General features: G+C 35.2%; 1 protein-coding gene across 5 annotated transcripts in view; it reads left to right on the top strand.

The window, feature by feature from the left end:
• Positions 1-17,134, top strand: part of RFX7 (regulatory factor X7) — a 128,949-nt gene that overhangs the window by 22,124 nt on the left and 89,691 nt on the right. The window lies entirely within an intron of this gene.

Below are 17,134 nucleotides of genomic sequence, written 5' to 3'. Positions count from 1 at the left end.
AGCCTAATGAGGTTGTTTAAGGAAAGATGTAATGAGCCTTTGCCATGAAAAAGGTTACATAAAATCATTTAATAATGTACTGTAGGAAAGGTGTGAGTCAGCAGGCAAGTTTAACAGAAGGAAAGGGTTATGCTAGGCTGATTGCTTGCTTGCTTTGGTCTCCAACCAGTTGAAGACGGAGAGGAATGAAGCTAAAAGGACACTTCGGGATTCCTAACTCCTGAAGTGAGATGTAAAATGTAATGAATACTCTAAAGTGTCAACGTATTTGGATAGAAGTACAACTTACATCTTGCTTTATTTAAATAATAGAATAAGTTCTCCATCATTGTTTAAAATCAGTTTTTTGGTTTTTTTTTTTTAAGTAAGTTGGAATGTGAATTCCAACATTGACAGTACAGCATGAACAACTTAGATGTTGCTTTGAAAACTGTTCTTCTGGGGGCGCCTGGGTGGCTCAGTCGTTAAGCGTCTGCCTTCAGCTCAGGGCGTGATCCTGGAGTCCTGGGATCGAGTCCCACATCAGGCTCCTCCTGAAGAAGTCCTGCTTCCTCTCCTACTCCCCCTGCCTGTGTTCCCTCTCTCGCTGGCTGTCTCTCTCTTTGTCAAATGAATAAATAAAATCTTTAGGAAGGAAGGAAGGAAGGAAGGAAGGAAGGAAGGAAGGAAGGAAGGAAAGAAAGAAAGAAAGAAAGAAAGAAAGAAAGAAAGAAAGAAAGAAAGAAAGAAAGAAAGAAAGAAAACCGTTCTTCTGGATAAAGAAAATGAACTGTGAAGGACTATAATCAAAACCCAGCCAGAGAAATCAGTTTTATAGGAAATTGTTTTGGGATGTCAGTACTACAGTGTGTTTGCTACTTGATTATATAGCTGAGGTTACACATGTTTTATCTTTGTGATGACTTAAAGAAATGAATGGTTTTTGGAGCGATTGTGGGAGATTAAGAAACAAAACAAAACTTTATATGTTGGACTTGTGTATTTTGGCTGTAGCTTATCCCTTGAGTTCCAAATACAAAAGTGTGAACATTCGGTAATCTTTAATGGTGAAATCTTGTTTGTTATTGTCATTCATATTTTTTTTTAAGATTTTATTTTATTTGTCAGAGAGAGAGCACAAGCAGGAGGAGCAGGTGGAGGGAGAAGCAGGCTCCCTGTTGAGCAAGGAGCCCGATGTGGGGCTCAATTCCAGGACCCTGGGATCATGACCTCAGCCAGAGGCAGTTGCTTAACTGACTGAGCCACCCAGGCGTCCCCATGTTCTTTTTTAAAACTTAGAATCATAATCAAGTTGTATTTTAATTTCATATGTATATTAATTTATATATTATCTATATATATTTAATATGATACTAACTAATATGTGTATATTAATTTTAATTTTACAAATATATGGTACAGGGGTCATCACAAACCAGCAGGAAGATTATTTAAGAAATGGTGTTAGTGCAATTGCTTAGCTTTTTGAAGGACAGAGTAAATAAATTTAGAGCCTCAACTCAAGAGCAGGTCATCAGAACAATTACAGAGGAATAAATGGTTCAGTGAAAGAAAAATGGGATGATTTAAAAAAAAAAAACTAGAACGAACTAGAAATGAACTTATGATGGAGTGGAATATTTTTTTTCTGTTAGAAGTAGTAGAAAACATCTCAAGGCAAAAAGATTTTACTACTTAAAATGAAAAACAGAATAACATTTAGGTATTAAACCTTTTTTACCTATACCTATAAGTCCAAATTAAAAGACAAATCAGAACAGAATAAAATGTTTATGGTTATGCTGCCATTAAAAATTTTTAAAGAGAGCATGTCATTACATGAATAAATTCTTTTGATAGAATATGAGAGAAAAAAAGTCACAGTTTCACGCAGCCAGACACAAACACATGCACACACAACCCTAATCGTAGAAAAAGAGAATAGAATAAAAACACACCAAAATCTTGCCTGTCCTTAATGTTGGGGTTGATAATATGGGTGATTTTTAAAGATTTTATGTATTTTTCCGAAATAAGCAACTTGCTTTAAAAATATTTCTTTTAAAATTGCTTTCAGAGTAAGTCTAAACACTTCCTAATTCATTTCTAGCTTGACTTTCCAGCTTCTCTTCTCTGCCCTCCTTTCTCTTACACACAGTTTCTCTCCTGTGGACTAGCACAGTGCTGTTTACAAAATTTTACAAAAATTATGATGTGAATGCCTTCAACTTGTTCCATTTTACTACCTGGCCCATTACACTTTATTTGTATTAGGTCCAGCTGTATCACCTATTTAGGTTATTTGCCCATCCATGAAGGATATCCTTGCTTTGCTCCAGTTGCCTGATAGGTATTTTGTAGTATCTGATGTTCCCATAAAGGTCTGGTGTATGGTCTTCCATCTCTTTTCCTTGGCTTTGGCTTTACCCTTTAGCAGTAGTGCTTCCCTCTTCTCTTTGCATATTCAGAGACAGATTTCAAGACCATAATTAGGTCACCCCAGTTTACCTTGTTCTCTCCACTGTTTTTTACCCCATTTTACCTTGTACTTCCAGTATAGCACTTATAGTTTGCACGTACTGTATTTTCTACTGTGTGTGTCTTTTCCAGTAGATGTTGAGCCCCTGATGGGCAGCAACCATGTCTTATTCATCTTTGTATCTCCCACAGTGCTATGTTAGCAAATATTTATACTCTTATGTTGATTTTGAATAATGATTTGTCACAGTTTGAATCACTAGTAGAAAGATGTTTTAGTCCATTTTTACCCATATGCATTTCTTATTTGATATATAATCTTAATGTGCTATGTTTTTAAAAAGATTTATTTTTTACATTGTAAAAGCAAAGGATATTCATTATAGAAGACATAAAAAACAAAATAACTTGTTTCCACCATCTGTATGAAACATATATGTTTCTTTTGATTCTTTTTTCCTGTAATTTTTTGTTTTTGCCTCACTTGAATCATATTGTAAGTGTCATTTTCCTTAATATTCATTCATTATAATTATTCATTTATTCAACTAATATTAAGTACCTAATATTAGGCAAGTATTCTTTTAGAACTCTGGAGTTTTAGCAGTAAGCAAATTAGTTAAAAAGATCTGTTTTCATAAAGCCTGTATTGTATTGGAGGCAGACATAATAAGCAGTAAGTTAAGAATGAATATACTATGTGACATACTGGTAAATTCTCAGAAGAAAAGCAAAGCAGGAGAAGAGGGAGTTGTATATCAGGGAAAGGATTACAGTTTTAAGTAGGTTGGTCAAGGAATCCTCACCAAAGTGATATTTGAATAAAGACCTGAATTATGGAGTGAGTCATGTGGATATTTGAAGACAAAGCCTTCATTTATAATGGTGGGACCTAAATGTTCAACAATAAGAGAATGCTTATTATTATTTTTAAATTACTATCAAGATTTAATTATATAGCCATAAAAAGATTCTGATGTCAGTTAATGTATAATGACTTGGGAAAATGCCCATCATGCAATGTTAAATGGAAAAGGCAAAATAAAAACTAGTTTCACCCTGACTTTAAAAAGATCTTATACATACATATATATGTACAAATATATGAATGTAACTAGAAGAAAATGCACCAGAATTTAGCAGAAGTTCTTTGTTGGATATGATCTTGGGTTTTTCTTCATTTCTGTATTTCTCAAAAATTTTTAATGAGTATATGTTAAAATAATCTTAAAAAGTACTTAAAAATTCATTTTGATATATCATAACTTCCAGGTCCTGCCATAATGGAGTGATGGATATTAAACTTTTCCTCTCTCCATAATCAACCATAAAACTGAATAAAATATATATAGCAATTGAGGTTTTCTTAGCATTAGATAGCAAAGCATAGGGCAGTGATCCTTGAGAGGAAAACCCAAGAGGTAAGCTCACACTGGCTTTCCAAACTGCAGCTCAGGAGGAGAGTCCAAAGAGAGACCAGAGCTTTAGTGCAGTGGAGAAAACAGTGATTGGAGCGCATGGCTGCTGAAGCAGCTGGAATTTGTGAGACTGGGTACTGGAAAGGAGGGAACTTTTTAGAGAAGGAGCTTCGGAAATCTCCACAGGGTCCTTGGATTCTTTGGCTGAATACCGAACTCCACATATGCAGGGCAGGTCTCTTTTCAGAGAACAACTAACTACTGGGGTCTGTAAGTCAAGAAGAGATTCTAGAGATCACACAGAATTTTGGCCAGTCAAATTGGAAGGAGCTAGTTGAGCCCCTTGGGCATCAGTTGAGACCCCAGAAAGCCATATACTTTAGAACTAAGGTTACTCTATCCATAGAGTAGGAGCTATTTTAGACCCATTCTAACAGTCTAAAACTAACCCTCAAAAGTATCAGGTTGAGCTGCCCATAAATTAACTTCATGCCAGAACACACTTTGAAGGAACTCCATTCGACATAGTACCAACAATTTCCAGCTATATAAGAAATTACTAGATGTATGAAGAAGTGGGCAAGTACAGCTCATCTCAAGGAAAAAAACAGTGGGAACAGAGTCAAAGGACAAAGATGTGGGCAAAGTTGGCCAATATTTTAAATTGTCTCTGGTAAATAGGTTTAAGTATTTAAAGGAAAAGATGGGCATGATCCATGTCCAGATAGGGAATCTAAACAGAAATGGAAATCTAGGAGAGCTTGGGTGGCTCAGTTAGTTAAGCGTCCAACTCTTGGTTTCAGCTCAGGTCATGATCTCAGGGCTGTAAGAACAAGCCCAGGGCTCTGTGTTCAGTGGGGAATCTGTTTGAGATTCTTTCTCTCCCTCTCTGCCCCACCCCCACTCACACTCACTCGTGCTCTCTCAAATAAATACATCTTAAAAAAAAAAAAAGAAATGGAACTCTAAATAAAAATTAGATGGAAAAATCTAGAACAGAAAAATTCAATACCTGAAATGAAAAATTCACAGAATATGTTTAATGGCAAATGGGAAACTGCCAGGAGAAAACTTAAGTAAACTGAACCCAGACGGGGAAAAAAAAAAGAACAAGCCTCAGAGATCCCTGCCAATATTGAATGGTAGAACATATGTGTAAATTCAGTCCCGAAAAGAGAGGAAAGATTGTAGCAAGAAAATACTTAAAGATATGATAGTTTAAAGATTTCCAAATTTGACTAAAATTTGGACAATAAATTTCACAGACCTGTGGAGGTCAACAAACTCCAATTGGATGGAGGTGATTGAAGCCTTCTTGTTGCTCACTGCACAAGCTGTTAAAGTTGGGTCTCTACTTCCTTCCCCATTAAAGATAAGCTGTACTTCACTTTGTCATCCTCACCTCTAGTGGCCCAGATGCTAGATATCCATAAAACCAGGCTTACTGTTTTTTCTCCAGTCTCTTAAGTAATCAGCCTGCCAGTTCATTGCCCCATCTCTGGTTTTCCAAACAGGCTCTTCGCGAAGTAGGGACACTGTGTTTTTCTGTTTTGGATTTAAAACATAAGAAACGAATAATGTGGAATAGTCAATAGCCAGTGAATCATTGAAGGATTTCTAGGACTCCTCTCTTGAGGGAAAGTATAGCGAAAGATAAAATGAAGTCTCAGTCATAACTGTACAAGAGACGAAAGCAGAAGAAACAAGGAATATTGGATCTCTTTATATGTGAGTAATTGAATTGTTAAATTATTAAAGGATTAAACTCTTATGCTGTTGCTTATATGTAATAAATGTGTTGGTTCATTACTAGAGAAATAATAAGAATGAGAGAAAACTATGACAGGTTGGTTTGGTTGAGTAAGAGAATATTGATTACTATCCTTTACATGAGATATTTAGCATTCGAGCTTGAATACGTTGCCACAAAAACAATTATACATATCATTAAATTTGTGTTAAAGTTATAAATCAAATCTTACATATCATGAAATTCAGTTAATGTGTACTCAGACAACTAGTGCTCAAGTTAAATGGACATTGACTTAAAATGCTTAGTGGAAAAGCTAAAGCATTTGCTTTAGAATAGTCCATGCATTGATTTATGACATCAAGAGGAGGTAATCACACAAATCCCAGAGTACGGTTGATTCTCAAGTCAACTGTACTGGACTCCAAAAAGGAAATATCGTAGGGGGAAAAAGCTGGAATGTTCTCTGTTCTAGACAAGAGCCACTTAGAATGCATGAACCTGTCGGGACACCTGGGTGGCTCAGTCAGTTGAGCATCTGCCTTCGGCTCAGGTCGTGATCCCGACATCCTGGGATCGAGTCCCGCATTGGGCTCTTTACTGGCAGGGAGCCTGCTTCTCCCTGTCTGCCACTTCCCCTGCTTGTGCTCATGTTCTCTCTCTCTCTGACAAAAAAAATGAGTAAAAATCTTTAAAAAAAAAATGCACGAACTTGGATTGATCTGCTTCTGGGGTGAAAGCTCTATAAGACATTCTTGTGATAATTAGGGAAAATGTGAATGTGGTCTGTGTGCTATATTGTGAAATTGTTGTTAATTTTCTTAGGTGACATAATGGAATTGTGGTTATTTAGAATTTGCTTTTTCATAGGAAATGCATGTCAGACTATTTAGAGATCAGATTTCTTAAGGTCTACAACTTACTTGGCACAGCAGAATACACATGTTGTATATGTGTGTGTGTGTGTATATATATATATAAATATATACTTTATACTGTATAAAGAGAAAATAAATTGGCAAATGTTGAATCTAGGTTAAATGTGTACAGTTCTCTTCTTTTGAATTTTCTTTGCTTTAAAAACTATTTTAATAAAAAGTTGGACAATATTTGCACGCATTTGGCAATTTTTAAAATATCTTCAGGGGCGCCTGGCTGGCTCAGTTGGTAGAGCGTAGGATTCATGATCTTGGGGCCGTAAGTTTGAGCCCCATGTTGGGTGCAGAGGTTACTAAAAATAAAATCTTTAAAAATAAGTAACCTTCAAAAAAGAAATCATGATGAAAATTTAAAAATTCTGAGAAATTAGATGGTAATGAAAAGATTTTGTCAGAATTTATAGATGCAACAAGCTGGCACTTGATAAAGAAATTTGTAGATTTACTGGTTTGCACTAGTAAAAAAGAAAAATTGAAAATTAATGAGCTAATAAGCTTTCAATTTAAGATGAAAAATTAAGAGTTAACCCAAAGAAAATAGAAAGAAGGAAGTAATAAAGGTAATAAAGGAAAATGAATAAGACAACTAAGGTATGATAGGATCACCAACGTCTAAGTTGGTTTCTTTGAAAAATCTTGTTAGATGGTCAAGACTCAGGAATGACAGATAAAGAAAAAAGGAGATGTAAATAATATTAGGAATGAAAAATGAGGCATAACTGTGATGAAGCAGATATTAAAAATAAGGGAATTTGTAACCTTGATGTCTGTATATTTTAAAAATCGAATGCAATGGATAAATTCCAAGAGAACTTAAAATTACTTCAATAATAGAAAACCAGATTGCCCTTTAGCCACTGAGGAAATTGAATGGGTTCTTTGAAAACTATCAGGAAATAAAATACCAAGTCCCAATAATCTTAGGGGTGAAATCTAACCAAATATTCAAGGAAATTTTTTTACAAATTTACAAATTAGAAAAAGAGGGAATACTCCACGATCTTTATAAAATATGTTTAAACTCTTGATACTCTTCCCTCCAAGAGGTCGAAGCCTAATTCCTTCATCTTGAGGGTGCGCTGGACCTAATGATGCAATTCTAACAGCAGTAACAAAAAAGTGATGGGTGGGACTTAAGCAAATAGTTCATAAAAGTCACTGCAGCTTCTTCCTCACTCATTCTTTTGGTTTCCTTGTTCTTTGAGAAACCAGCTTCTTATCATGAGAACACTCAAGCCTACGGAGATACTTATCTGGTGAGACAGTGAGGCCTCCTGCCAACAGCATGTGAATGGGCCCTCTTGGAAGTGGATTCTGCAGCCTCTGACAGAAACCTAATGAGAAACCCTTAGAACCCACCAGCTAAGCCACTCCCAAGTTCCTGACACATGGAAGCTTTTAGACAATAAATGTTTGTTGGTTTAAACCACTACAGTTTGGGGTCATTTATTACACAGCAATAGCTGATATACATTACTGCTAATTTTGTGAGACTAGTATAATCTTAGCCCCTAAACCAGATAGAATATAAAAATGGCCTTTAATTTTAGTCTCCCACTCAAGCATAGGAACAGTAAAGTCCAAAACAAAAATTAGAAAATCAAAGCCAAAGATGCATAAAAAAGGAGAATACATCTTAGCCAGCTTAAATGTATGAGAGTGCAAAGTTAGTCCATTAGAAAATCTGTTCATATATAACAGATGAAGGAAGACAAATTATTTGATGATCTGAATTGATGTAGGAAAAGAATTTAATTTAATAATAACATTCAGTATCTGTTTGTGATAAAACTCCTAGCAAGCTAAGAATAGAACTTCCTTAACTGATAAATAATGTCTACAAAGATACCACAGAAAACATACTGATCAGTAAGAAAGATCTAAAATACCCCCCTTTTTTTCATTTAAATTCAGTTAATTAGTATATAATGTATTGTTTCAGGGGTACAGGTCTGTGATTCATCAGTCTTATATAAACCCAGTGCCCATTATAACACACACCATCTCCAGTGTCAAACACCAGTTACCCCATTCCCCCACCCCTCCCCTCCGCAACCCTCACTTTGTTTCCTAGCATTAAGAGTCTTATGGTTTGTCTCCCTCTCTGGTTTCATCTTGTTTCATTTTTTCCTCTCTTCCCCTATGATCCTCTGCCTTTTTTCTTAAATTCCACATATGAGTGAAATCATATGATAGTTGTCTTTTTCTGATTGACCTATGCCACTTAGCATAATACCCTCTAGTTCCATCCAAGTCATTGCAAATGGCAAGATTTCATTTTTTGATGGCTGCATAATATTCCATATTGCACACACACCGCATCTTTATCCATTCATCTGTCAATGGACATCTGGGCTCTTTCCATAGTTTGGCTATTGTGGACATTGCTGCTATAAACATTGGGTTGCAGATGCACCTTCGGATCACTACATTTGTATCTTTGGGGTAAATACCCAGTAGTGCAGTTGCTGGGTCCTAAGGTAGCTCTATTTTCAACTTTTTGGGGAACCTTCATACTGTTTACCAGAGTATCTGCACCAGCTTACATAGGAATACAACAGTGTGGGAGGGTTCCCCTTTCTCTGCATCCTCGCCAACATCTGTCATTTCCTGATTTGTTAATTTTAGCCGTTCTGACTGGTGTGAGGTGGTATCTCATTGTGGTTTTGATTAGTATTTCCCTGATGCTGAGTGATGTTGAACACTTTTTCATGTGTCTGTTGGCCATTTATATGTCTTCTTTGCAGAAATGTCTGTTTGTGTCTTCTTCCCATTTTTTGATTGGATTATTTGTTCTTTGGGTGTTGAGTTTGATAAGTTCTTTCTATGTTTTGGATACTGGACCTTTATTTGATAGGTCATTTGCAGGTATCTTTTCCCATCCTGTTGGTTGTCTTTTGGTTTTGTTGACTGTTTGCTGTGCAGAAGCTTTTTATCTTGATGAAGTCCCAATAGTTCATTTTTGCCTTTGTTTCCCTTGCCTTTGGAGACGTGGCTAGCAAGAGGTTGCTGCCTATGTTCTCCTCAAGGATTTTGATGAATTCCTGTCTCACGTTTAGGTCTTTCATCCATTTTGAGTCCATTTTTGTGTATGGTGTAAGGAAATGGTCCAGTTTCATTCTTCTGCATGTGACTGTCCAACTTTCCCAACACCCATTTGTTGAAGAGACTTTTTTTCCATTGGATATTCTTTCCTGCTTTGTCAAAAATTAGTTGACCATGAAGTTGCGGGTCCATTTCTGGGTTCTCTATTCGGTTGCATTGATCTTTGTGTCTGTTTTTTGTGCCAGTACCATACGGTCTTGATGATTACAGCTTTGTAATAAAGCCTGAAGTCCAGAACTGTGATGCCACCAGCTTTGGTTTTCTTTTTCAACATTCCTTTGGCTCTCTGGTTCCATACAGATTTTAGGATTATTTGTTCCAGTTCTGTGAAAAAAGTTGATGGTATTTTGATAGGGATTGCACTGAATGTATAGATTGCTCTAGGTAGCATAGACATTTTAACAATATTTGTTCTTCCAATCCATGAGCATGGAACATTTTTCCATTTCTTTGTGTCTTCCTCAGTTTCTTTCATGAGCATTCTATAGTTTTCTGAGTACAGATCCTTTGCCTCTTGGTTAGGTTTACTCCTAGGTATCTTATGGTTTTGGGTGCAATTATAAATGGGATTGACTCCTTAATTTCTCTTTCTTCTGTCTCATTGTTAGTGTATAGAAATACAACTGATTTCTGTGCATTGATTTTATATCCTGCAACTTTACTGAATTCCTGTATGAGTTATAGCAATTTTGGAATGGAGTCTTTTGGGTTTTCCACAGAGTATCATGTCATCTACAAAGAGTGAGAGTTTGACTTCTTTGTGGATTTGGATACCTTTTATTTCTTTTCGTTGTCTGATTGCTGAGGCTAGGACTTCTAGTACTGTTTAACAGCAGTGGTGAGAGTGGATATCCCTGCCGTGTTCCTGACCTTGAGGGAATACCTCTCAGTTTTTCCCCATTGAGAATGATATTTGCTGTGGGTTTTTCATAGATAGCTTTTATGATATGGAGGTATGTACCCTTTGTTGCTACACTGCGATGAGTTTTTATCAAGAAAAGATACTGTACTTTCTCAAATGCTTTTTCTGCATCTATTGAGAGGATCATATGGTTCTTGTCCTTTCTTTTATTTATGTAGTTTAAAACACTCTTAAAAATTAGAAACAACATATAGGTGCTTGTTATCACTCTTACCAATATTGTACAGAGTCTTAGCACATTCAGAAATAAAAGGAAAAAATGATTGAAAGTTAGGAATAATTAGAAGAAACAAATTATCATAGGTTAACCTATGTGGAAAACTCAATCTACATAAAAATGAAATTATTAATAGTCTAGCAAAAGTCATTTTCATTTGGATATACAGTAAAATTTTTACTATATATATAATTTAAAATAAATAATTTATAATATATACAATTTAAAAACATACAATAACAAAAATAAATAGGTTCTTGTAAATCTAAGTTGAGATTTTAGAAGATTATAAAACCTTATCGAGAGATTTAAAAATAATTTAGACCTAAATAAATGGAGAAATGTACTACTACCATAAAAATTCTTTCATGTCTTACCAAGTAATTCTACGGATCCAATGCAATTTTAACCAAAACAGTGTTTTCCATAAAACCACAAAATCAGACAAAGTTAAGCACTTGCAATCTCAAATGCCAAGACTAATTATGACTACAGTAGTTATGGCATAGAGTTCTAATTTCTCCATATCCTTGTCAACACTTATTACTTTGTTGTGTTTTTTAATCCATCCTGATGGCAATGAGATGATATCTTATATTTTAACTTATGAACGTTCATAGCACTATTTGTTGAAAATTTGTCCTCCATTGAGTTGGTTTTGCATCTCTGTCAAAAGTCAATTCATCATATTTGAATGAGTCTGTTTCTAGGTGCTCTTGTGTTCCATTCTTCCTGTGTCTGTTACTGCCAATACAATGGTAATATCAGCTTCATAAAATGAATTGGGAAGTTTTCCCTCTTCTATTTTCTGGAAAAGATTTTGTAGAATTGGTGTTCTTAAATGTTTGATAGAATTCTCTAGTGTTTCTGAGCATTTATATTTAGTTCTAAAGTTTTGTTAATCCTGTGTCAACATAATGAAAGTGAAAGCATAAGTCACACACTAAGAGAAGATAGTTGCGACAAAGCTGAAAGGTTAGTATTTGAAATATATAAAGAAGTCTTACAGATTGCTAAGAGAAGCAAACAGAAATTTGAGCAAAAACTATAATGCATTTCATTAAAAGGATACATGGTTTTTTAAAAAAACACTAAAACATGCTCAGACTTGTCAGTTTTCAGAGAAAGGCAAATCATGACAACCATTTCATAACCACCAGACTTAGCAAAAATTAAATGTTTCCTCCTGGCTATTGGACAGATCTTTTCTGTATAGAATTATAGAGTCAAAGACCACTTAAATAATAATAAAAAGTAAAGCTGGGCCATATATGTTTTAAATACCTTGTAGACTTGGGGCAGAATTAATAATAAAGACTTGTAAAAAAAAAATTAAAAACAAAAAAACTCTCTACCCTGAGTGTTCAGTTCATTTAGTGTTTTCTCTCCTTTGATCCTATAGGGAGAGCATATAATCCAGATTAGGGATTTGGAGAAATCACAGTATTTTTTGGAGTGTGTTCTTTGTTTTACCTGTGACACCTTCCATAAGTCATAGAAAAATCCCCTCCTTAGGGGAAATAACTCTTTTTGCTTTTATTGTCTTAATTGGCACCCTTACATGTATTTTAGATCCCTTTTAGTTCTAGACAATGTGGTTATTTTAGATGTGTCTGTGTACATTAATTATTGTGGTTGCTTGGTTACTTCTTTAAACTTTGTGAACAGCGAATGTCTAGTTTTAACTGCAGCAGCTTTAGAATTGGATGAGTTTTTGACCCTCACTTCCACTTGATTTCATACATTTTCTTTTGGTCTATAGGAACATAAGACCAAAATGAGATTTTTGGGGTAGGATTTTAATTAAATTAATCTTGTATTTCATGGCCACTATTACTTGAATGAAGGAATGGGGGATGAGTATAATAGCTCTACAGATAGAATAATATGGATCGTTGCCTTTTTTACCTGAACAAATCAAAAAAGGTTTTCCTGATAATTTAGTCCTCAGAGCTTCCATTAGAATATTATTAGGAACTAGACCCTCAAAGCCAGCTTAGGCCTCACCAATACCCTGGGTACCATTGATTCTCCTTGGGTTTGTGGGAGTAGTCTTACCTGTGCTTCTAGATCATCATTTTCCAATTTGGGATACTTGCTCCTCGAGACCCACAAAAATAACGTTTCTTCACCAAATTAGTCGGGAGATGCCGTGTACTCTAGTCCTCTTTTTAAACCCCTCTCAAATGGACACAGTACTCGTTGGCATATTAAGATCCTTGAATAGTCAGGTATTATAGGGATGGAAGAACCTAGAATATGTTTAATATTGTTTAATTCAGCAATTCCTAAATTGACTTGAATATTGGCCACTTTTTCCATGGGGTACCTATTCATATTGGGAGGAACAGTCCTCACAAAATACAACTCTAGAATATTGGTAATATGTCACTAGTGTATACCTACCTGCAGTTCCCTGTTCCAGATGGTTATAAGGCTGGCTTCTAACATTTTTGTACTCCTTTTATATTTGACACCTATCTTCTGCCTATGCTGTGTTACTGATTGTAAAATATAAATGCTTTATCATCTGTGGCTGTGATTCTTGGTTTTAAAGTAAAGGGGTAATAGGATATTAAATTAGTCACTTCTTTTTTTTTGGAGGACAGATACTGGGATACTGATTACTGCTCTAGTAAAATCTAGAAAGTAATTATTCTGCATGTATCATGATTGAAGGCAGTCTAAGAAATTTGCATTTTTATACATACTTTTTAAGGAGAAAGCCCTATAATTAAAGAGTAATGACCTGTTTTGTCTCTGGATGCTCACTTCTGAAGGAGTCATCAAATTTTTCTTATATTCTTTTAAATGTAGCCCATGAGATGTACTGTGCCATAGACCTACACTGCCCAGTACACTAGTTACTAGCTACATGTGGCTGTTGAGCCCTTGAAATGTGGCTAAATCATAATGGAATATGTTAAGTATTAACTACATACTGGATTGTAAAGACTTAATATGAAAAAACGATCTAAAATATTTCAGTAATTCTTATATTGATTACATATTGAAGTGGTGATATTGTGAGGGTAATATTTTGATGTATTAATAAAATATTAAAATTAATTTCATCTTTTTTTTTTACCACTTAATGTGACTACTAGATAATTTAAGATTACTTATGTGGCCTGTATTATATTTCTTTTGGACAGACATATTCCCCATGAGCTGACAGGTCTCAGAGACTGAAACTCATTATTTAAGTTTTTATAAAGCTTTCTGGCCCAGGAAAGAATTCATTTTTGTTTTGGAAACTTTTGGCCTAAGATGTCATGATCCTTCATTTCATAAGTCTCTTTGAAGTATCCTAAGAGATCACTACCAGACCTACTACGTGGAATTGTGCTTTAGGCACAGAGAGAAAGGTAGAAAATCTAAATCTTTCTAACTGTATCATTAATCATTTATCTTGCCTATTTCCATTGATAACTATTCTACCTTTAAAATGTATCTGTCTTGGTATCTTCCTCTCTAAACGTTCATTTGAAAATTGAGTATTCTTTGATCTCCGTAGATAGCCTTCTGCTTCATATAAATGAGCAGCATTTTTAGATCAGGCTCTCCACTTTTGGTTCTTTTAGTACTTTTGGGGAGAGAATTTTAGTAACAACTGTCAAATTAGTTTTCATGTTTTTTGCCTTTTTATGATGACAAAAAGTTCTGTGATTCTTGGGGTTAAATGGAGGACAAGGACATTGAACATGGTGGCTACATTTTTTGGAACAGAGATTGGAATACTGAACCCTTCGCTACCCTAATAAAATCTAGAAAAGAGTAAGTTGTGTCTCAAGAGTGAAGGCAGTATACACAAGAGTCATTGAACTACAATTTTAAGAAATGTCCTTGTAGCAGTTGATACAAGACAATAATATAATTTCTGATCTGTTTACCGAGCATCACTGCCTGAGTCTGCCATCTTAGAGGAAATCTCATTTTAACTTTGGTCTTCTACAGCCATTCCCACTATGGTTTCCTTGTTTTAGGATCTCAGTTAAGAATCTAATAAGCACCTGGAAATAATAGGTTGACTTAATGCTGTTCAGTTTAAAAAGACGTACACACAAGGTCGCCTGGGTGGCTCAGTCAGTTAAGCATCTGACTCTTGATTTCTGCTCAGGTCGTGATCTCAAGATCATGGGATTGAGACCCACGTTGGGCTCCACAGTGGGCATGGAGCCTGCTTAAGATTCTCTCTCCCGCTCCCTCTGCCTCTCCTCACACCCCCATGCTTGCTCGCTCTCTCTCTAAAAAAAAAAAATAATAAAATAAAAAGACTTACACACGTTACCTATTGGTGACACGTAAGGTGCATCCAAAGAAAATGAGGGCACTTACTTTTATCCCCACATATTTTTTATTTTAACAATCTGCCTTATTTCTGACCTAGCTTTCTCATAATGTAACATAAGAAGATACTAAGCTGCATGGCTGTGTCACTCTTTGTTTGAAGCTATACAGTAAGAGAAGAAGAGTAATTCTCACTGGGCTGCCCACATGATTCTGTCCTGCCTCGTTTTTTAGTTTGTTTTTTAAAGTTTTATGTGTTTATTATACAAATTCAAACAAGAACAAAAAGTGCAAAAACCTTTTTGAAACTTTGAAAAGAAAGTAAAACCTCTTCAAAATTTCCTCTTCCAAAGAAAACAGAGTCATCCCTATAGATGGATCTCACTGCCTCATGTTTCATTTCATTATTTTCATGCATTGTTATGTGGTCTATAGACCAGGTAAATTTGCCTGTATTTGGAACCAGAGGCTGCCTCTGCAGATCAGCGCTAGAGGGCATTGAAGCCCAGCAAAAAGTGTATGACTTGGGAGCTAGCCAAAACCTTCATTCAGCTCACTGACTGGCAATACTTCATGTTTTTTGGAGAAGGAAGTTCCAAAATGATGAGACTGGGACACAGTTGTTCTTAATTAAAATCCCAGTGTAGAATAGAGGCATGATTATTTGGTATAATAGGAGCATTTTTACTAGATAATGTGGCCAAATAAAAGTCAGTGTGTGACCTTGCACAAGTCATTTAACCTTTTGATTCTCCATTTTCTTACTGTAAATGAAAGGGTTAGACTAGATTTACTTTCATTTAATACTTATTAAGAATCTGTTACCTGGGGCGCGTGGGTGGCTCAGTCGGTTAAGCGCCTGCCTCTGGCTCAGGTCATGATCCTGGAGTACCAGGATCCAGTCCCCAGTTGGGCTTCTTGCTCAGCAGGGAGCCTGCTTCTCCCTCTGACCCTCCCCCCCCCCATGCTCTCTCTCTCTCATTCTCTCTCAAATGAAATCTTAAAAAAAAAATAAAAATCTGTTGTCTGTGTGTTATGCAGTATGACTTTTATATAGATCATCTTTAAACAAGATAAACATCTTCACAAAAAACTTTAGAGGAGGTGTCCTATATACTTCAAGAAAAAAAGAGTTCATCTCAGTAAAGGGCATACAGCTATTAGTGGCAGAATGGGAATTCTTTCTTTCATAAACCATGTTTTTTTCCCTGCTACATATACTGAGGTGTTTCTTACTGGATAAATTTATTTGAGTGGTTCCTTTTAACTTTTAGAAAGTGTATTACGTGAACAAATGCCTTCCTATCATTTGATTACTTTGAATTTCTATTATAAATCTGAAAATCTGCATGTTAAAAAAAATGGGGAAATACATAGATTGAGACTAATGAAAATCGCACAATTTGTTCAGTACCCTGCCTCCCCAAAGTACAGATTTTTCAGTCCTTTTAGAGCAAATTTTAAAAGTAAAATTCAGCATTTGGGATAAGCAGCAATCATATAATAAAAGATATTTATATGTGGAGAATAGCAAAACAAGGAAAATAACTTTACCAAAATGAATCATAGTCTAAACTTTCAAATACTAGTAACATACTCTGTATCACTGAATGGCTGTTTAGGAAACATTGTAAACTAACTCAGTAGGCACTGGATATAGTGGATGAATCTGTGATTCATGTAGTTTTATTTTTTTATATATTATATATATTATATAATATATATTATATATATTATATAATATATATTATATTATATATATTATATATAAATATATAAATAAATATTTATTCATGTGATTCATGTAGTTTTATGAGTGTGTAAGTCTTTCGTAGTTTAAATCAACATCAGATGATTTTTAGGTCTTAAACGAGTCCATTAGTTGTAGGACCTGCATGGTTGATGATGTGCTTTTCTTTTGGAAAGGAGCTGCTAAGCCCTGCCCTTATTTAAAACTTTTTATTTTGAAAAATTTCAATTGTATACAGAAAGAAAATGCAGTGAACTTCCGTGTCCTTATTGTTCAGCTTCAACAAC

Source organism: Ursus americanus, chromosome 36, assembly GCF_024610735.1.
Source record: "Ursus americanus isolate L20-20 chromosome 36, mUrsAme1.1.p, whole genome shotgun sequence".
In the NCBI taxonomy this organism is placed as follows: Eukaryota; Metazoa; Chordata; class Mammalia; order Carnivora; family Ursidae; genus Ursus; species Ursus americanus.
Note: the sequence above shows the minus strand (reverse complement) of the source record. Positions and strands in the feature narration are given on the sequence as shown.